Consider the following 22,342-nt stretch of genomic DNA (forward strand, 5'->3'; position numbering starts at 1 on the left):
GACTGCAGCATAAGTACTGTAAGTAAAGCTGCACAAACTGCAGAGCTGGCACCCCACCCCCACTGGCACTTCAGGCTGAGCTGAAACACTTACCTGTGGAAAAAAAGCAGGTTATCTGGAGTGAGGGAAAGTAACTCAACCAAGCTCCAACTGCAGTTTTAATTAACAAATGTGAACTACTGAATAAAAGCTACAAGCACAGATAAACCCAGAGCAAGCAGGAAGGAAACCTGAGGTACCTCCCAGCAGAGAGGAGTCAGGGCTGACAGGAAAAATAATACATAAATAAACAAAATCAGAGGTTTTTCAGAATACTGGAAAACAGCTGTGTCTCAAGAAAAGGAGTACAGCGAACTGGGTACCAATATGGGTTGACTGGTGAAACTGGGGGGCAGGAGATTGGCTCTGAAAATGGGCTTTCTCTATTTCTCTTTTTCTCCCCCCATTCTAAGTAGCTCATTAGAGAAAACCTCAAGCATTATCAATTGTCAGTTTTGACCCTGGCAAGGGTGGAGTTAACAGAGTCAGAGAGACAAAGGAGGAATTCAAGTGCAGACAATAACTCCTTAAAGGGTTTATCTTCCTTAAGAAAAGGGAAGTGGGGCCCAGCTCAAGTGGCTGCTCTCATTAAGAGAATTCAGACCCTATGACCTGGGGGGGAGGGGCACAAACAACTTATGCTTGGCTTCTGACATCCTCAGTCCCTGGCCAGGAGAGGGTCCACTGAGAATTAAAGGTACCATACCTCTTTACACCAGTGGGGAGCTGTGGGTTGACAAGTGCCACTGCTTGGAAGGATAGGAAAAGCACAGAGTCTAGAGGCCTCACAGGAAAGTCTGACAATCTGCTGGGTCTCATGCTCGGGGAAACCTGATACTGAATACTGCCTCTTCCTGAGACCTGAGCCCTACTGGTCTGGGAAAATCTGATTTAGTAATCAAGGAAACCAGATGCCCAGATAACTAAAAATTACAAATCACACTAGGAAAAATGAAGATATGGCCCAGTCAAAGGAACAAACTTACACTTCAACTGAGATACAGGAAGTGAAAGAACTAACTTTTTTTTTGTTTGTTTTTTAATTCAATTTTATTGAGATATATTCACACACCATGCAGTCACACAAAGCATATAGTCAGTTGTTCACAGTACCATTAAATAGTTGTGTATTCATCACCAAAATTAATGTTTGAACATTTTCATTACCATACACACAAAAATACTAAGAATAAAAATTCCAGTGAAAAATAACAATTAAAGTTAAAAAGAACACGGTGCCTTTTTCTTTTTTTGCCCCCATTTTTCAACTCATCCATCCATACACTGGACAAAGGGGAGTGTGGTCAATGTGGCTTTCCCAATCACATTGTCACCCCTCATAAGCTACATTTTTATACAATCGTCTTCAAGATTCAAGGGTTCTGGGTTGTAGTTTGATAGTTTCAGGTATTTACTTTACTGCTAGCTATTCCAATTCATTAGAATCTAAAAAGGGCTGTCTATATTATGCATGAGAGTGCCCACCAGAGTGACCTCTCAGCTCCTTTTGGAATCTCTCTGCCACTGAAGCTTATTACTTTTCTTTTCACATCCCCCTTTTGGTCAATAAGAAGTTCTCCATCCCACAATGCCAGGTCTAGATTCCTCTCCAGGAGTCGTATTCCACATTGCCAGGGAGATTTACTCCCCTGGGTGTCAGATCCCACATAGCGGGGAGGGCAGCAATTTCACCTGCCAAGTTGGCTTAGCTAGAGAGAGAGGGCCACATCTGAGCAACAAAGAGGCATTCAGGAGGAGGCTCTTAGGCACAATTATAGGCAGGCCTAGCCTCTCCTTTGCAGCAACAGTCTTGCTGAGGGCATGTCCCATGGTAGAAGGCTCAGCCCATCAAACAACCAGTCCCCTATGTCTGTGAGCACATCAGCAACCATCGAGGTGGGGAAGCCCAACACCCCTGCATTCTCCACCAGCTATTCAAGGGGGATCTGCATATTTTTTCATTGTATTTTTTTAATTAACTCTTTTTTTAAATTAACTATATCAAAAAAAATAAGAAAAACATACAATAAAAAAAAATTTCAAACAAACCACGACAAGGGAGTAAGAAAAAGATAACTAACCTAAAATAATTACTTTACTTCCAATATGTCCCTACTCTACCCCAAGAAAATAACCTAATATAGCAATATTTCTGTGAACTTGTTCCTACCATACCCATCAGAAATTAGCAAACCATAGTCACTCCCGGGCATTCCCAGAATGTTAAATTTACCCATGATAGCTTATTTTTCTTATTGGGATATTGTTCCCCCTTCGTTAATTGTTCTCTATCACTAGTTCCCCTACAATCTACAGTATAAACCATTTATTTTACATATTTCAATGTTCACATTAGTGGTAACATACAATATTTCTCTTTTTGTGCCTGGCTTACTTCGCTCAGCATTATGTCTTAAAGGTTCATCGGTGTTGTCACGTTTCACGACATCATTCCTTCTTACTGCTGCATAGTATTCCATCGTGTGTTTATACCACATTTTGTTTATCTACTCATCTGTTGAAGGACATTTGGGTTGTTTCCATCTCTTGGCAATTCTGAATAATGCTGCTATGAACACTGGCATGCAGATATCTGTTTGTGTCACTGCTTTCAGAACTTCTGGGTATATATCAAGAAGTACAATTGCTGGATCGAAGGGTAACTCTATATCTAGTTTTCTAAGAAACTGCCAGACTGTCTTCCAGAGTGGCTGAACCATTATACAGTCCACCAACAATGAATAAGAGTTCCAGTTTCTCCACATTCTCCCCAGCATTTGTACTTTCCTGTTTGTTTAATGGTAGCCATTCTAATTGGTGTGAAATGGTATTTTGTTGTGGTCTTTATTTGCATGTCTCTAATAGCTAGTGAAGCGGAACACTTTTTCATGTGTTTCTTAGCCATTTGTATTTCCTCTTCAGAGAAATATCTTTTCATATCTTTTGCCCATTTTATAATTGGGATGTCTGTACTATTGTCGTTGAGTTGTAGATGTCTTTATGTATGCAAGATATCAGTCATTTGTCAGATACATGGTTTCCAAAAATTTTTCCCATTGAGTTGGCTGCCTCTTCACATTTTTGACAAATTCCTTTGAGGTACAGAAACTTCTAAGCTTGAGGACTTCCCATTTATCTTTTTCTTTTGTTGCTTGTGCTTTGGGTGTAAATTCTAGGAAGTGGGTGCCTAATACAAGGTCTTGAAGATGTTTCCCTGCATTATCTTCTAGGAGTTTTGTAGTACTGTCTTTTATATTGTGATCTTTGATCCACTTTGAGTTAATTTTTGTGTAGGGTGTGAAGAATGGGTCCTCTTTCATTCGTTTGGATATGGATATCCAACTCTCTGAGCCCCATTTGTTGAAAAGAGTGTTATATCCCAGTTCAGTGGTTTTGGGGGCCTTATCAAAGATCAGTCAGCTGTAGATCTTGGGGTCTATCTCCAAATTCTCAATTCAATTCCATTGATCAATATGTCTATCTTTGTGCCAGTACCATGTTGTTTTTTGTGGCTTTATAATAAGCTTCAAAGTCAGGGAGTGTAAATCCTCCCACTTCATTTTTCTTTTTTAGAGTGTTTTTAGCAACTCTAAGCATCTTCCCTTTCCAAATAAATTTGATAACAAGCTTTCCCAAGTCTGAAAAGTAGGTTGTTGGAATTTTGATTGGGATTGCATTGAACCTGTAGATGAGATTGGGTAGAATTGCCATCTTAATGACATTTAGCCTTCCTATCCATGAACATGGAATACTTTTCCATCTTTTAAGGTCCCCTTCTATTTCTTTTAGTAGAGTTATGTAGTTTTCTTTGTATAGTTCTTTTACATCTTTGATTAAGTTTATTCCTAGGCACTTGATTTTTTTTAGTTGTTATTGAAAATGGTACCTTTTTCTTGGGTGTCTCTACACTTTGTTCATTTCTAGCACATAGAAACATTACTGATTTATGTGCATTAATTTTGTATCCTACTACTTTGCTAAATTTGTTTTTTAGCTCTAGCAGTTGTGTCATTGATTTCTTAGGGTTTTCCAGATACAAGGTCATATCATCTGCAAACAATGACAGTTTTACTTCTTCCTTTCCAGTTTGAAAGACTTTTATTTCTTTGTCTTTCCAGATTGCCCTGGTTAGCACTTCTAGCAAAATGTTGAAAAACAGTGGCGACAACAGGCATCCTTGTCTCATTCCTGATCTTGGAAGGCTTTCAGTCTCTCACCATTGAGTACTATGCTGGCTGTGGGTTTTTCATATATGCTCTTTATTATACTGAGGAAGTTTCCTTCATTTCCTACCTTTTGAGATGTTTTTATCAGAAAGGTATGTTGGATTTTGTCAAATGCTTTTTCAGCATCTATTAAGATGATCATTTGATTTTTCTCTTTTGATTTGTTAATGTGTTGTAATATATTGATTTTCTTATGTTGAGCCATCCTTACATGCCTGGAATGAAACCCACTTGGTCACTGTTTTAGTTTGCTATTGCTGCCAGAATGCAAAATACCAGAGATGGATCGGCCTTTATAAAAGGGGGTTTATTTGGTTACGCAGTTACAGTCTTAAGGCCATAGAGTGTCCAAGGTAACACATCAGCAACCGGGTACCTTCACTTGAGGATGGCCAATGTTGTCCAGAAAACCTCTGTCAGCTTGGAAGGCATGTGGCTGGCATCTGTTCCAAAGTTCTGGTTTCAAAATGGCTTTCTCCCAGGATGCTCCTCTCTAGGCTTCAGCTTCTCTCCAAAATGTCACTCTCAGTTGCTCTTGGGGTGTTTGTCCTCTCTTAGCTTCTCCAGAGCAAAAGTCTGCTTTCAAAGGCCATGTCCAAAATGTCTCTGTAAGCTGAAGCTCCTCTCTCAGTTCCAGTGCATTCTTCAAAGTGTCCCTCTTGGCCATAGCTCCTCTTCAAAACATCACTCACAGCTGCACTGAGTTCCTTCTGTTATATCAGCTCATTTATATGGCTCCATTGATCAACTTAGACCCACCTCGAATGGGCGGAGCAACACCTCCATGGAAATTATCCAATCAGAGTCATCACCCACAGCTGGGTGGGGCACATTCCAAAGCAACACTCAAAGAATTACAATCTAATCAACACTGATAATGTCTGCCCACACAAGATTACATCAAAGATAATGGCGTTTGGGGGACACAATATATTCAAACTGGCACAGTCATAGTGTATGATTTTTTTAATGTGTCTTCGGATTTGATTTGCAAATATTTTGTTGAGAATTTTTGCATCTGTATTCATTAGGGAGATTGATGTTAGCTTCATAAAATGTGTTAGGTAGTGTTCCATTTGGACCCCACTTGGTCACAGTGTATAATTTTTTTAATGTGTCTTTGGATTCAATTTGCAAATATTTTGTTGAGAATTTTTGCATCTGTATTCATTAGGGAGATTGATGTTAGCTTCATAAAATGTGTTAGGTAGTGTTCCATTTTCTTCACTGTTTTGAAAGATTTTAAGTAAGATTGGTTTCAGTTCTTTTTGGAAAGTTTGGTAGAATTCCCCTGTGAAGCCATCTGGCCCTGGGCATTTATTTCTGGGAAGTTTTTTGATGAGTGACTGGATTTCTTTGCTTGTGATTCATTGGATGAGGTCTTATATTTCTTCCCCGGATAGTCTAGGTTGTTCATATGTTTCCAGGAAGTTGTCCATTTCCTCTACATTATCCAGTTTGTTGGCATACAGTTGTTCATAATATCTTCTTAAATTTTTTTTTAATTTCTTTAGGATACACCATAATGTCACCTTTCTTATTCATTATTTTGCTTATATGGGTCTTCTCTCTTCTGGATTTTGCCAGTGTAGCTAAGGGCTTGTCAATCTTGTTGATCTTTTCAAAGAATGAGCTTTTCGTGTTATTTATTATCTCTGTAGTTTCTTTGTTGTCTATGCCATTTATTTATTCTTTAATACTTGTTATTTCTTTTCTTTTACTTGGTTAAAGTTGGTTTGCTGTTCATTTTCTAGCTTCTACAGTTGCTCCATTAGTTCTTTGATTTTAGCTCTTTCTTCTTTTTGGTGTATGTATTTAGTGCTATACATTTCCCCATCAGTACAACTTTTGCTTCATCCCAAAGGTTTTGATATGTTGTGTCCTCATTTTCATTCATCTATATATTTAGCAATTTCTCTTGCTATTTCTTCTTTAACTCACTGATTGTTTAGGAGCATTGTGTTTAACCTCCAGTTATTTGTTAATTTTGTAAGTCTCTGATGTTTACTGACTTCTAATTTTATTCCATTGTTGTCAGAGACTGTGCTTTGAATAATTTCATTTTTTTTAATTTATTGAGGCTTGTTTTATTTCCCAGCATATGATCTATTCTGTAGAAAGTTCTGTGAGCACTAAAGAAGAATCCGCATCCTGGTGATTTGTGATGTAATGTTCTATATATGTCTGTGAAATCCAATTCAATTATCAGATGGTTTAGGTTTTCAATTTCCTTATTTGTCTTCCATCTGGTTGATCTATCTATAGGAGAGAGTGATGAGTTGAAGTCTCCCACAATTATTGTGGAAACATCAATTGCTTCCTTTAGTTTTGCAAGTGTTTGTCTCATTTATTTTGTGGCAACTTGATTGGGTGCATAAACATTTATGATTGTTATTTCTTCTTGTTGAATTGCCCTTTTTATTAGTATGTAGTGGCCTTCTTGGTCTCTCATGATAGCTTTTCATTTAAAGTCAATTTTATCTGAGATTAATATTGCTACTCCTGCTTTCTTTTGGCTGTAGCTTGCATGAAATATTTTTTTTTCCATTCTTTCACTTTCAATTTCTTTGTGTCACTGTGTCTAAATGAGTCTCTTGTATGGAACATATTGATGGTTCATATTTTTTTTATCCATTCTGCCAATCTGTATCTTTTAATAGGGGAATTTAATCCATTTATGTTCAATGTTATTACTGTGAAGGTATTTTTTGAATCAGCCTATACTTTTGTTTATGTTTGTCAGATATATTTTTCCCTCTCTCTCTTAATGTCTTTCAACATACCCACACTGAATCTCTTTAGTACTGAATCTTTCTCCATATCTCTCTCCTTTCTTTGTTTCTCCATCAGTAGGGCTCCCTTTAGTATTTCAAGCAGGCCAGGTCTCTTGTTAGCAAAATCTCTCAGCATTTGTTTGTCTGTGAAAAATTTACACTCTCCCTCATATTTCAAGGAGAGCTTTGCTCAATAATGAATTCTTGGTTGGCAATTTTTCTCTATCAGAATTTTAAATATGTCATGCCACTGTCTTCTTGCCTCCATGGTGGCTGCTGAGTAGTCACTACTTAGTCTTATGCTGTTTCCTTTGTAAGTGGTGAATTGCTTCTCTCTTGCTGCTTTCAGAACTTGCTCCTTCTCTTAAGTATTTGACAATCTGATCAGGATATATCTCAGAGTGTGTTTATTTTGATTTATTCTATTTGGAGTTCACTGGGCAATCATGATTTGTGCATCTATGACGTTTAGAAAATTTGGGAAGTTTTCCCCAACAATTTCTTTGAATACCCTTCCTAGACCTTTACCCTTCTCTTCCCCTCCTGGAACACCAATGAGTCTTATATTTGGATATTTTATATTATCTGTCATATCACTGAGGTCCATTTTGATTTTTAAAATTTTTCCCCATTCTTTTTTTTTTTTGTTGTTTTTTTCATTCTCCATTCTGTCATCCTTGAGGTTACTGATTCACTGTTCAGCTTCCTCTAGTCTTGTACTATGAGTATCCAGAATCTTTTTAACTTGGTCAACAATTTCTTTTATTTCCATAAGATCATCTATTTTTTTGCTTACTGTTGCAATTCTTCTTTATGTTCTTCTAGGGTCTTCTTCATGTCCTTTATATCCTGTGCCATGCTCTCACTGTTTGTCTTTAGTTCTTTGATTAATTGCTTCAAGTATGCTATCTCCTCTGATCTCTTGATTTGGGTGTTTGGGTTTTGGGTTATCCATATTGTCTGTTTTTTTCAATATGCTTTAAAATTTTCTGTCATTTTTGGCCTCTTGGCATTTGCTTAACTTGATAGGGTTCTTTTAGGATATGTAGGCTGATTTGAACACTTATCTCCAATTTGTCAGTTATACAGTTTCATGGAGTACACTTTAACTAACCAGCATGTGGTGTCCATGAGCCACCTATTCCCCTCAATCCATTTCTCCCCAACTTTGTCTTTGTGGTGAGTGTGGGTATGAGTCTTGTGGGGGTCCAATTGGTGCACCAAGTTTGCGTTTATAGTTGGTGCTGCCCATCCTGAATGTGGAACATGTGTCTAGCAGTTAGGGATGGAGGTCCACTTTAATAATCAAACATTCCAGGTGTTCCTGGAGATTTAAAGCTGTTGCAATAGTCTAATCCTTCAGTTTTGTCTTGCCACAGTTTGTCTCTGTTGCTGGCCCACAAGTCCTTGGTATTTGTTTATGGTCCCTGGGACTTGTGAGTGGGTCCCTCTTCCAAGCTATGCCCTCTTAGGGCCTCTGCTGAGGGAAGACTGTGCTATGTCACAGGTGAGCACCATCCCCCAATGAAAATTCTGGGCTGCAGTGCCATGTATTTTCATTTCCAGCCTGCTGATAAGATGGCTGAATAGGGCATGTTAATTTCCCCCTTTTCACGCAGCTCTGCCTTTTCAGCACTGGGACAATTTGCTGTGGGTGAATGAAAGGCTATTGTCTACACCAGATAGTGTCATGTGTGCATGTGTTTTTGGAAACACTTCCAGTCACACTGTGTTGTTTGGGGCAGCTCTGGGTTGTGGTGCTGGCACCAGGCAGGAGCCTTCCCAGCCCACTGGGAAGGTAGCTGTTTGAGGACACCCCCCTTTTCTTGGGAAGTTATGGTGTTTAGCAAATTTTCTCAGCCACTATAGTTGTTGCTTTTTCTTTCAGATCTATCTTAGCTCTGCTCTTGCCTGGGCCCAAATTGCAAGTCTTTGAGGCTTTCTGTAATGGGCTTATTAGAGTAATTGTTTTAGAAAAAAAGAAAAATAAAGACCCTTCTTGCAGATATAGTGGGCTATTGAAGTGCTAAGAGACAAGGAGATTATGGCCATTAAGGAACAGTCAAGATAGCAGAGAAACTGGCTCTTTAGACAAAGGTCCTCTGGGTTTGCATATGTGCCTGATTCTCTTTGAGCCCTGCCCTTCTCCATTTTATGTTCACCAGATCTCCAAAACATCTCTGTTTTTATTTTTTTATTTTTTATTTTTTTATTTTTTATTTTTTTGCTGTTTTTCTAGCCATATCTCCTCTCTGCCAGGCTGACTGATCCCAGATTCTCCAGTGCTTGGTCTCAGTCTATCTATGTTTGGAGTTTAGATCAGCAGTCTGAGTTTTCAATCAGAGAACTGCAGTTATCCTTCCTGGTTCTCAGCACCTATGGCCCCTCCTTCCATGGGACTGAGCATGGCAGGGAGGGGCATGGGTCCCCTGGCCATAAGAACTTACAGATTTTTCTGATCTCAGCTGTTCCATGCATTCAAGAGTGTTGTATGCCCAAAGTCAAATTGCTCTGCAGGGTCCAGTCCATGTAGTTCCTGTCTTTCTACCTACTTCTCTGGAGGAGTAACTAAAATCCACAACTTGCCACTCCGCCATCTTGTCCTGCCTCATCACAACTAATTTTTACTCAAACAAATTTTCTAAATCACTTCAAAAATCAAATCAATGAGTTGAGGGAAGATATGGCAAAAGAGATGAAGGATGTAAAGAAAACATTGGTCAATCATAAGGAAGAACTCAAAAGTTTAGAAAAACAATTGGCAGAACTTTTGGGAATGAAAGGCAAAATACAAGAAATGAAAAACACAATGGAGACATACAACAGCAGATATGAAGAGGCGGAATAAAAGCTTCATGTACTGGAGGACAGGATATCTGTATTCCTATACATTAAAGAACAGATAGAGAGAAGAATGAAAAAAATATGGGTCGCATCTCAGGGTATTGAATGACAATCTGAAGTACATGAATGTATGTGTCATGGGTGCCCCAGAAGGAGAAGAGAAAGGAAAAGGGGCAGAAACAATAATGAAGGAAATAGTCATTGAAAATTTCCCATGTCTTATGAAAGGCTTAAAGTTGTAGATCCAAGAAGCACAGCATACCCAAACAGGATAGATCAGAAGGTACCTCCTCTAAGACACTGTCAGATTTTCAAATAGCAAAGACAAAGAGAGAATTCTGAAAGCAGCAAGAGACAAGTGATCCATCACCTACAAAGGAAAATCTGTATGTCTATGTGCAAATTTCTCAGTAGTAGCCACAGAGGCAAGAAGGCAGTTGCATGATATATTTAAGATATTGAAAGAGAAAAATTGCCAACCAAGAATTCTATATCTGGCAAATCTGTCCTTCAAAAATGACAGAGAGTTTAAAATATTCGTAGACAAACAGACCATGAGAGAATTTGTGAACAAGATACCTGCTGTACAGGAAATAATAAAGGAAGCATTACGGATAGATAGGAAAAGACAGAAGAGAGAGGTTAGATGCACAATATTGGGTGATGGTAGCACAATAATGTATGTACACTGAACAAAGATGACTGTGAGTATGATTGAAAGAGGAAGGTTAGGGGCATGTAAGACACCAGAAGAAAAGATAGAAGATGAAGACTGGAACTGTATAACTTAGTGAAACCTAAAGTGGTCAGTGATTGTGATTAAGTGCACAAATACTTTTTTACAAGAGGGTGAACAAATGAATGTCAAGTTTGCAAGGTCTCAAAATGGGGTGGTATTGGGGAAAAATACAATCAATTGAAGCTAGAGTCTATAGTTAATGGCAACATTGTAATATGCTTCCATTCATTGTAACAAAGGCAATATCCCAAAGCCAAATATCAGTAAGAGGGTGATTTAAGGGAGGAGGATGGGGAATCTTGGTGTTGTTGTTGTTGTCTGATTTATTTATTGCATTTTAATTTTATTTTTCATTTTGTTGCTTTTTTAGTCATAATTTTTTCTTTTTCTTTTTTTTCTGTTTTAACTTCTTCCTCTTTCTTTGTGGCAGAAATGGAAATGTCATTATATAGATAGTAGTGGTGAATGAATAACTATGTGATTTTACAAGGAACCATTGATTATGTACTTAGTATGGAATGTATGGTGTGTGAATAAAACTGTCTAAAAATAAACAGAGGGATGCAAGTGCTGGAGAAAATGTGGATAAAGGGATGTATCTAATACTATTGGTGTGGAAGTAGAATGGTGCTGCACAGCTGGAAGGCAGTGTGATTGTTCCACAGGAAGCTAAGCATGGGGTTGCCATATGGTTTTGCAACTCAGTAATTGGGTTGCCAGAAATGGACATTTGCACAGCAGGTTTATGGTTTCAGTACTTACAATTTGCAGTGGATGGAGATGGCCCAAGTATATATCAACAGATGAATGGAATGGCAAACTGTGGTGCATACATACAATGGAATATTGAGCTTCTTCAAGAAGGAGTGAAGTTTTGAGGTGAATGGACATTGAGGACAGTATATTCAGTGAAATAAACCAGAAATGAAAAGGAAAATAGTATAATGCCTCACTAATATGGACTAACTATAATGCACAAACTCTGAGATTTGAGACTGAGAGCATAGGTTATCAGAGGAATATTTATTGTAAAGGTTCCTAGATTGTAAGCTCTTATAGCAGTTACATCTATTGCTGAGTTGTAATGTTATTTCTAAATTCTGAGATGCTTAGCTCTTTGTGTATAACCCTGGAACTTTGGGTATAAGTGTGACACCTGAGATTCAGAGCCAGAGTCCAGCAGCTATGAATGTCAGCATTACCCCACACAGCAAATTTTAAGGAGTATGAAAAAAAAATCAGATTTCAATTAGACATACAAATGAAATGTACCTGGTTAGGACTAAGTAAATCAGACCAAAGGGTATAGGACATTATGATGGTGATTTTTAAACTTCAACTTCCATATGAGACCAAAGGAAGAACAGAGGTGCAAAATCTATAGTTTTTGTGACACACTATATAATTTAACTTGTATGGTCAGTTTATTCAAACACCACAATTACATGGAATGTTGAATAGGGAGTGAAATCTGGTTGGTTTGTCCAGGTTAGTGTGAAGGCCCAGTACATCCCAGAGTAATTTGGGCAGAGAATAAAAATGTATTTGAAAAGCCACATTGAGGGAGTGGGGGAAAATGTGGAAATATTAAATTTCCCCACCTGGGAAATTAATGATATTCTCACAAACATTGAAGACTACCAATTTAGAAGGTTGAGCCTTGGGGCTTGCCCTTATGAAGTTTGTTACTGCAAAGAAGAGGCTAAGCATACTTAAAATTGTGCCCAAGATTCACCCCCAGAGAACCTCTTTTATTGCACAGATGTGGTCTCTCTCTCCAAGCCAAATCTGCAGGTAAACTCACTGCCCTACCCCCTATGTGGGACATGACTCCCTGGGGTGTAAATCCCCCAGCAATGTGGGACATGAGTTGCAGGGATGAGCTTGGCCCTGGCATCATGGGATTGAGAAAGCCTTCATGGACCAATATGGGGAAGAGAAATGAAACAAAATAAAGTTTCAGTGGCTGAGAGATCTCAAATGGGGTTGAGAGGTCATTCTGGAGGTTATTCTTATGCATTATATAGATATCCCTTTTTAGTTTTTAGTGTATTGGAATAGCTCAAAGGAAATACCTGAAGCTGTTGAACTGCAACCCAGTAGCCTTTATCTTTGAAGACAATTGTATAACTATATAGCTTACACTGTGTGACTGTGTGACTGTGAAAACTTTGTGGCTCCCCCTCCCTTTATATATTGTATGGAAAGATGAATAGAAAAATGAGGACAAAAAAGTAAATGAATATTAGAGAGGGATGAGGGGTATGGAATGCGTTGGGTGTTCTTTTTTACTTTAACTTTTATTCCTATTCTTTTTTTGAGTGTGGTAATAAAAATGTTCAATAATTGATTGTGGTGATGAATGCACAACTACATACTGGTACTGTGACCAATTGATTATACATCATGGATGATTGGATGGTATGTGATTTTATATATAAAATATATATATATATATATATGAATATATAAATATATATATATCTATATATATATATAAATTGAATTTTAAAAAGGAAATCTTTCAGAACCTCATAATCCTTATGAAAGTCTCTATCACCTTCTGACTTATTCAATAAAAATGGGAAGGATTTTTGAGTAATATAATAACTTTATACAACAGATTATATGAACTTAAATGAAGTTTATGTGGGATTGGTTATGCTATTTACATTTAGAAAGCTTTATATACAACACAGAATAGAAATATAACATTTACCATTGATTAGATTATTCTTAAGGAGTGTGTGGTCATTTTGATAAAAATATTGAGCATAAGACTCTTGATTAAAGTTTAACCCCTATTATAAAATGCTCCTATGAGAAAATCAGTTTCTCCTTACATTTTTTGCTTACAGCATATTTTCCAGGAATATAACCCACCAAAAATAAGGTTACTGTTTTAATAGAAAATTTAAAACCATGTTCCTCTGGATATAATTTACTTTTAGGTAGTAAGTAGTATTGCTGCCAGATTCAGGTTCCTAGATTTTTGGCCATGCTACAAGAAAGAATTCAAGGGCACAGCAAAGTTGAGTAAGCAGGTAGAATGTTTATTAAGAATTCATGTGAAAGGACATGCAGGCCCTCTCTCAAGAAAAGACAGGTGAACAGTGAGAGGCCTGGGTACTGTCAGCAATCTGCTTTTATAGATTTGTGTTCCTTCTGTAATTTTTATTAACTATTTTTACTACCCTCCCTTTTCCCTCCTTTGTGATGCTTGAGCATAGATGACTCACTCAGGTAGGGTCATTTGGCCCCTAGTTTCTATTTTTTGCTGTTCTTCTCAGAGATATCTTTCTCTTTGCAGCCTGACTGCTTCTTGAAATTTGCACTTTGCTCATCAGCAAGCCACCACCCTAATTCTAACTGTGCCTCAATTTTACCCTCAAAGATTTCTAGATCCCTTAATCTTAAGGGAATTGGGGCTGACAATCTGTCTTCTGTAGGTGTTTTAAGCTTTTAGTGGGTTGCTGGCCTTGCTTGTGGGAACACAGAAGTCTCTGGTTATGTTATTGAGGGTGGCTGGTTGAACATGGGGCCTCTGGTGAGAATTTTGTGAAAGGCATCTAATCTGGAAGAAACAAACTGGATGAGAAATTGTATATAAGTCTGAACTGAAGCAAGCACAAGATGGAGCTCAGGGTATTTCTTAGAATTTCCAAGAACACTGTTGTTTGGAGCTCGGCATACTGTGGCAGTTTGCAATATTTTGCTGGAATTTGCATAATAATAACTTTTAGAATGACTTTTCCACTCTAATTGAAATTTCTTACCCACTGAAATTTTATTTACCTTTTTGGTAAACTAATTTTATGATGCAAAGGCCAGGCTTATCCTTAGGAGTCATGTTTCACATTGCAAGGGAGACTTACATCCTTGGAAGTCATATCTCACATTGCGGGGAAGTTAATGAGTTTACTTGTAGAGTTTGACTTAGAGAGAGACCATATCTGAGCAACAAAAAAGGTTCTCTGTGGGTGACTCTTAGAAATTAATTATAAGTAGGCTTAGCTTTGCAATTACATACAGATCAGTATTAGGATATAACTTGTACAGTGATAAAATTGTATTAAATTAGGAGCACCTATTGCTTAAGAGAATAGCAGGAATTCCACAGCTGGGGAAGTTTAACAGCTTGAAGTTTTCCCTAGTTTCTTAAGGGACTTTGAAAATACTTTCATTTTCTGGTTAAGATTTCATTATTTTAGGTTTCATGTTAAATAAAGCTGAATTAGGTTTTTTTAAATAAACTGACTAGAGAGGTTAAATTAGGTAGTGTGAGAAAATCTTTTTTAATTATTGTAATATTCAATGTGTTAAACTATTTTAGCACTTCACTTTTACAAGGTGAAAGAATAAATCCTTTGCATATCAGCTTATTGAATTTTAGTCAGTATTGATTACAATAAACAAAATTCACTTTCATAAACTTTCTATAACTTTCTATATCCATTCAGGGCTGGTGATTAGCGATGCCTAAAACAAACAAAATTTACTTTTGTACTAGGAATATGTTAATTCACAAAATTAAAATACTGCAAGACTGTGCTTTGAGGCAGTTGAATGTCAGTAAATTCTGCTTCTAAGGCATTTTTAAAGATATGGGGACTATTTCAAAACCAGCACTGAGTGAGCTGGGTGGGAATCCTATCTTTAAATCCTTGCCATTCAAAAGCAAATAGGTATTGAGAATCAGGGTGAAATGGAGATACAAAAATGCATCTTTAAGATCTAGGACTGGGAAACTTAATGCAGACAGGGGCTGCTTGGCAGGCTCACCCCAGGATGACTTCATCCCATACATATGTGTCTACTTGCTCATGGATCCTTTTGGATGCCAAACACCTTGGTCTATTAGGGACTTCTGGGCAAACAAGGCTGTGTATACTCATCTTAAGGTGGCCCCACAGGGAGTGAAAAAATTCCTCCCTAGAAGGGTGCTGGGGCATTCAAAGACAATGAGAAATTGATGTTACACTAGAATATCTTCAAGCTTACAAAGGAGAATGGTAGTGAAGGTTCTAGTTTTGGCTTTACTGTCAATTCCCATGACTAGGAATGTCTGAGAGGAGGCAGAGTGGCAGTTCAGGACAGAGTAAATGTCTCCAGTATTAATTAAGAAAGTAATAATCTTACCTGTCATATCAAGCATTACCCATATTTCCTCTAAATTGATGGTCAGATGTGAAGTCAGCAGAACCATACATGGTCTCAGGCACTCTCAGTCCTCTACTTGCTGCAAGCAGAGCTCTAGAGGCTGTCCTGCCCCCACCTTTGGGAGACAGTGCAGTCCCTTGATCCAATGCCCATGTTGGAGTCACTTGTGGCAAGGCTCTAGTGGGTCTTGAGGTCTAGAGTTGTCTCAAGTTTTCTGGCACTCTCTCTGTCAGTTGCCCTCTGACCCACAGTTGAAGCAAGGCCCTTGAGGCTTGGAGCCTCAATTTGGATGACCTTGAGGGGATGGGACACTTTTAACAGTGATTGCTGTAAGCTGAGCCTGTTCTCTGGTCTTTTGCTTACCTCTCTTTGTCTTCTCCTCTTCCTCTGCCTTGTCTTGATTGTCAAAGACAGAAAATGAGCCATTAATGGGAGTTTGCGGGACCATGGGATGCTTTTGCAGCTTTCTCTAAATGTCAGGGTCAGACGCACTGGTAAAATGGATGCCCATTTAAATTTGACCTTCCCAGGAGTCTCAGCTGACATTGGTGTACTATTTAAAAGCCTTCTCCAGCCTTCTCTGTAACAGGGCCAGATTTTTCTCTTTATCCTGAGTAATTCTCCTTAGCTTATTCTAATTAACTGGCTTGGTTATATATTTTTTTTATGCCTTCTAGCAAACAGGTGAACATATGTTTCTTATTCTTGAGGTTGGCTTGTCCTCTCCAATAGTTAAATTTAGATATGGGCATAACACAAGCAACAAGTCCATCTCAGTTCCCTATCTTGATAAAGAGCCATAAATATCTGAGCATAAGAAATTTCTGAATATTTCCCCTCTTACAGACTGGAGGATGGTATTGTAATTGACAGTACCACTGGAGGGCTATTCTTCCCCTTCTTTTATCTTATATTGATTGTTTGCATTTTCCATTTTCTCTGGATAAGGAAATAGAGGAGTTTACAGATGCAGGTCTGAGACTTGAATGCTGTCCTTGCACAGAATTCCAGGACAATGCTGTCAAGGATATGGGGACTCAAACCCAAAACAGCCTCTTTCCTGAGAGATGTTTGGACCTACTCTTCAAGAGGTCAGGACTTTTATCCTGCCCTTTCCTGGAAGAATTCTAGGATAATGCTCTCAAGGATTTGGGGACTGAAACCCTGAAGAGCCTATTTCCTAAGAGATATCTCAACCTACTCTTCAAGGGGTTTCCAAACACAGGTCAGGGACTTCAATCCCAGCTTTTCCTGGAAGAGTTCCAGAACAATGCTTTCAAAGAGTTGAGGACTCAAACCCCATACTTTCCTGAGAGATGTCTGGACCTATGCTTCCAGGGGGTTCAAAAACACAGGTCAGGGACTGAAACCCTGCCCTTGCCTGGAAGAATTCCAGGGCAACACTCTCAAGGAAGTGGAGACTCAAACCCTGAGTGGCCTCTTTTCTGAGACATGTCTGGACCTATACTTCCAGGGAGTTTCTAAACACAGGACAAGGGCTCAAATCCTGTAAGCCTCTCTGCCAGCTCAATGCCTTAGGAACACAGGGAGTAAAATCACTGGACAATCCTGTGACAGCTTTGTCCTCTAGTTTCCTGTTTTCTTAGGGCTAAAAGTGAGCATGCTCTAGAAGGGAAGCTTTATATTCAGCAGGGAAGCTTTATATTCAACTCCAATGGGACTTTTTCTCTTTGTCCTGAGAAATTTTCCTTGATTTATTATAATTAACTGGTTTGGTGGTACATTTTATAGAGTTCCAATGGGTCTCAATAGGGCCTAAATAATCAAGGCCTGGAGAGGAGTCACTCCCATTGGAAAGTACTCTATCCCATGAACATAAACTAGAGGTGACTACTGAAATGTCAAAGACAACAACTTGTTTGGTACAAGAATCCTTAGCCCAGAATCCTGTGTTACAAAAGATGAAATGTCTCAGAAAGCATTGAAAGCCAGACAGAGGAGAAAGGGGACTCTCATGGAGGCAAAGGAGAGGACATCTGCTGAAGAGGTGAAAGGAGGATCCAGCAGGAGGCAGGGTCTTGGTCCCAAGAGTGTGGGAAAGTCTCATATAGGCAAGGGGGGGGGAGAGAGAGGGAGAGAGAGAGAGAGAGAGAGAGAGAGAGAGAGAGAGAGAGAGAGAGAGAGAGAGAAGTGAAAACATGACCAATCCTCCCAGTCAATAGCCATGACTTACCAGTCCAGATGGTCAGAGAGAAGTCCTCCTGGCTGGCTCACCAAAATATGTTGCCAGATTTGGGTTTCTAGGTTCTTGGCGATGCTGAAAGAAAGAACTCAAGGGCACAGTACAGGTTGAGAAAGCAGGTATAAAGTTTAAGAATGCATATTAGAGGACATGTGGGCACTCTTGTAAGAAAAGGCAGGCAAGAGGTGAGAAGTCCTGGCACTGTGGGGCAATATGCTTTTATAGCTTTGTGTTTCTTCTGTAATTTTTATTAACTATTTTACTACCTTCTCCTTCTCATTCCTTTGGGATCTAGAATGTAGATGACTCGCTCATGTGGAGCTGTTTGGCCTCCAGGTGCTGTTTTTTGCTGTTCTTTTCAAAGATATCTTTCTCCTTGCAGCCTGACTGCTTCTTGAAATTTGCCCTTTATTCATCAGCCAGTCTCCACCCTAAATTTAACCCTGCCTCAATATGAGTGGTGTGTTCACTCTTCAGAGCTAAAACTGTGTCTTTAGTATGTTATGAATGCAATTTTGATTCCAAATACAGCATGCTATTATATTCTAAGATGCTGAACATGTTAATATGCCTCCAAAAGTTTTGAATTTACTAAGAATGAAAAATTAAGATACTTTATAATCATTAACCACAATTTTATTTTAGGAAAGTAAAATTAGTCCTTATTTTTCATATAAGTATGTCTTTGTTCAATTAAATTACATATGCAGAATTTTGAATGTAGAGAATTGGCAAAATAGGGTACAATTTGTTTTACAGTAGCTGAAAATCAAATTGGGTACTGAGAAGAAAGAGGGAAGGTAGCAAAATTCCAGGAGTTGTTAGCATAGTCTAGTAGACTTCCCGATCTTGTAGTGCATGTGTGTGGGGGAGGTGGTTTCCATGACCTCACAAATGGCATTTGAGCTGGGCCTTGCAGGGTAGGAAAGTTTTTAAATTGTCACTAAATGTAAGTAAAAAGTAAGCATTCTGGTTGGAAAACCTAATGAGCCAAGGGTGGTGTTGTGTGAGGTGAATAATGGGAGGAGGGAAGAGACACAAACAGATGTAGTATAACTTTAAAGAAGAGAATTTATTGAATTACAAGACTACATTTATTATTAATGATACAATAGTTGAAATTAAAGCTGTCTGTTTAGTAGACAAGGGAAAGGAAAAGAAAAGCTTACCAAGCCAGGGTTATAAACACTTATCATTAATGACATGATAGTTGAAAGTAAAGCAGTCTGCCCAGAAGACAAAGTGGTCTGTCCAGCAGATAAAGAAAAGAAAAAGAAAACCTCACTAAACTGGGGAAAGCCCCCATATCTGATACTACTAGCTGGGGAGATCCTGTGTCTTCAGCCAATCAGAGTTCCAGTTTGCACATGGTCACAGGCAAAGCTTCCCTTCCTGGGTGAGACCTCCAACTTTTCCTGGGGCTTGGGCCAGTATTTATGGCAATTTGTCCAGGAGTATAAGTGCTTTGCTGCATGTTTTAAGGAAAGCCTAATTCCTTGAGATGATCACAAAGACTTTCTTATCTTAGTTTTACCAGCACATCCACAGGGGCAGGTGGGGGAAGTCTACCCCTCGGTGGAGACACAGGTGACCTATTAACTATTATTGAAACTCATGGGTAAACTCTGTTAGGTTTCAGGACTTCCTTTGTTATACAGATCTTTGCTTCTCACTCCCTTGTAGACAGGCTGACACCTGCTGTCATGCAGGGCAGCTATCTGCTTATGTTTCATGTTGGTTTGATCCACATATTTCACCTTCCTACAATTTCTAACACAGGTGGGGAAAAAAGACTGGGAAGTAATTAACACCAAATACTATAATTTGGCTAGAAATATAGAGGTACATAGTAAATAATGAGGCTACAAAAGTTGAAGCCTAGAATATAGAGGGCCTTGAATTCCAGGTAAAGGATTTGGACTTTTTTATGGTGGGGTGAAGAAAGGTGGATCATAACAATTGTGTAAAAATATAAAACATATAAGTGATCTTGAGAAACAAAGATTGAAAGTAAGAAAATGGGCAAAACCTCATGACAAGTATACATAATTTCTCTCTCATTCATGCTGAGGCTTGGACTATATAGAATATTCCACAAACGTACACATAAATATTTAGAAATATACAAAAGAAATAGCTATTAACTATTAAATCAAACTCAGTGAGGGGTTTTAAATGGATTGCTACATTTAATTCTCACAATAACCCCATGATGGAGACATTCTGTCCCCACTTTCCACATGAAAAACATTGAGATACAGAGAGGTTAAGTAACTTACTCAAAGATATATAAACAATAAATGATAGAGCCAGGATATTTAACTTGGAATCTAGGTTCATAGCTCATGTACTTAACCAATATAATATTAGCCTACATCTCACAGAGATAGAAGGAAATACATGGGAAATGTTCATGTTTTTAAGATAGATTTCCCATTCATCAAAAAAAGCTGTGTAGGGAGAGAACCTAAGATGGTGGCTAGGTGAGACAGGGCAAAACAAAACACCTCCATGAAAAATACTAGATAAAAGCAAGAAAGTGACCCAGAACATCAGTTCCAGCTATGTACCAGCCAGACAAGTTCTGCTAAATCTACAGGGACTGTGCATTTGTTGAAACCAGGAGTCTGCATTCTGAAATGAGTGAGTGAGCTTGCTGAAAGTCCAGTAGCCATGCTGTGGTGTGGAGAAACTGTGGGTTGGCATTTGGAGATGGACTAGTTGTTTAAAAAAAAAAAGGAAGTGGCTGTGGTTACAATGGTGACAACCATGCAGTGAAACAAGGCAAGAGTGGGCTGGGCCAACAACTTGGTGTCTGGCATGGAGGATAGCTGGCTGCTGATTGTCCTGGGGCCAGGGGGCAGAGGGGAGCCAAAAGGAGAAAGAAACTGGACCCCTTGCAGCCATCTCCCTGGCGGGCTGGAGATGCTCCTGCCCAGGCCAGAGCTATAGCCCAGAGCCGGGCCAAGGTTCCCAGTTGACAGGGAGTGATTCCTGCAGCACTGCACACACAGCACAATAGCAGCCATGGACAGTGGCCTTTAGTGCACCCACAGCTAATTGTCCCAGAGCTGGGAAGGTGGTGCTGTGCAAAAAGGGGGAAATTAACATGCCCATTCAACCATCTTTAAAGCAGGCTAGGAATGCCCCTGCATGGCCTGGTGGTCAGGGCTTCTCTGGAGGGCCAGCACACACTTGTGTTGTGGCACAACCTTCCCTCAGCAGAGGTCCTGGAAGAGCACAGCTGAGAAGGGAGGCCTGCTCAGAAATCCCAGGGACACTATGCCAATACCAAGGACTTGTGGGTCAGTGGCAGAGATAATCTGTGGCAAGACTGAAATGAAAGCTTAGACTCTTGCAACAGCCTTAAATCTCCAGGAACACCCGGGAGGTTTGACTGTTAAAGCTGCCCTGCCTCCCTAACTGCTCAGACACACTCCACATTCAGGGCAGACAGTACCAACAACACACCCAAACTTAGTGCACCAATTGAACCCCACAAGAATCAGATCCCCACACACAACAAAGACAAAGTTGGGGAGAACTGACTTGAGGGGAATAGGTGACTTGCAGATGCCATCTGCTGGTTAGTTAAAGTGTACACCACCAAGCTGTAGATCTGACAAATTAGAGATAGGTATTTTTTATATCCTGAAAGAAACCTATCAAGTAAAGCAAATGCCAAGAGGTCAAAAACAACAGAAAATCTTAAAGCATATGATAAAACCAGATGATATGGGGAACCCAAACCCAAACACCCAAATCAAAAGATCAGAAGAGACACAGTACTTGGAGCAATTAATCAAAGAACTACAGACAAAAATGAGAGCATAGCACAGGATATAAAGGACATGAAGAAGAACATGGCACAGGATATAAAGGACATAAAGAAGACCCTAGAAGAGCATAAAGAAGAAATTGCCAGAGTAAATAAAAAAATAGAAGATCTTATGGTAATAAAAGAAACTGTTGGTCAAATTAAAAAGACTCTGGATTGTCATAATACAAGATTAGAGGAAGTCAAACAACAATTCAGTGTCCTCGAGGACCACAGAACAGAAAATGAAAGAGCAAAAGAAAGAATGGGGAAAAAAATGAAAAAATTGAAATGGTTCTCAGGGATATGATAGGTAAAATAAAATGACCAAATTTAAGACTCACTGGTGTCCCAGAAGGGGAAGAGAAGGGTAAAGGTCTAGAAAGAGTATTCAAAGAAATTGTTGGGGAAAACTTCCCAAACCTTCTACACAATATAAATATGCAAAGCATAAATGCCCAGTGAACTTCAAAAAGAATAAATCAAAATAAACCCATTCCAAGACACATTCTGATCAGACTGTCAAATACTGAAGAGAAG

Source organism: Choloepus didactylus, chromosome X, assembly GCF_015220235.1.
Source record: "Choloepus didactylus isolate mChoDid1 chromosome X, mChoDid1.pri, whole genome shotgun sequence".
NCBI classification, from domain to species: Eukaryota; Metazoa; Chordata; class Mammalia; order Pilosa; family Megalonychidae; genus Choloepus; species Choloepus didactylus.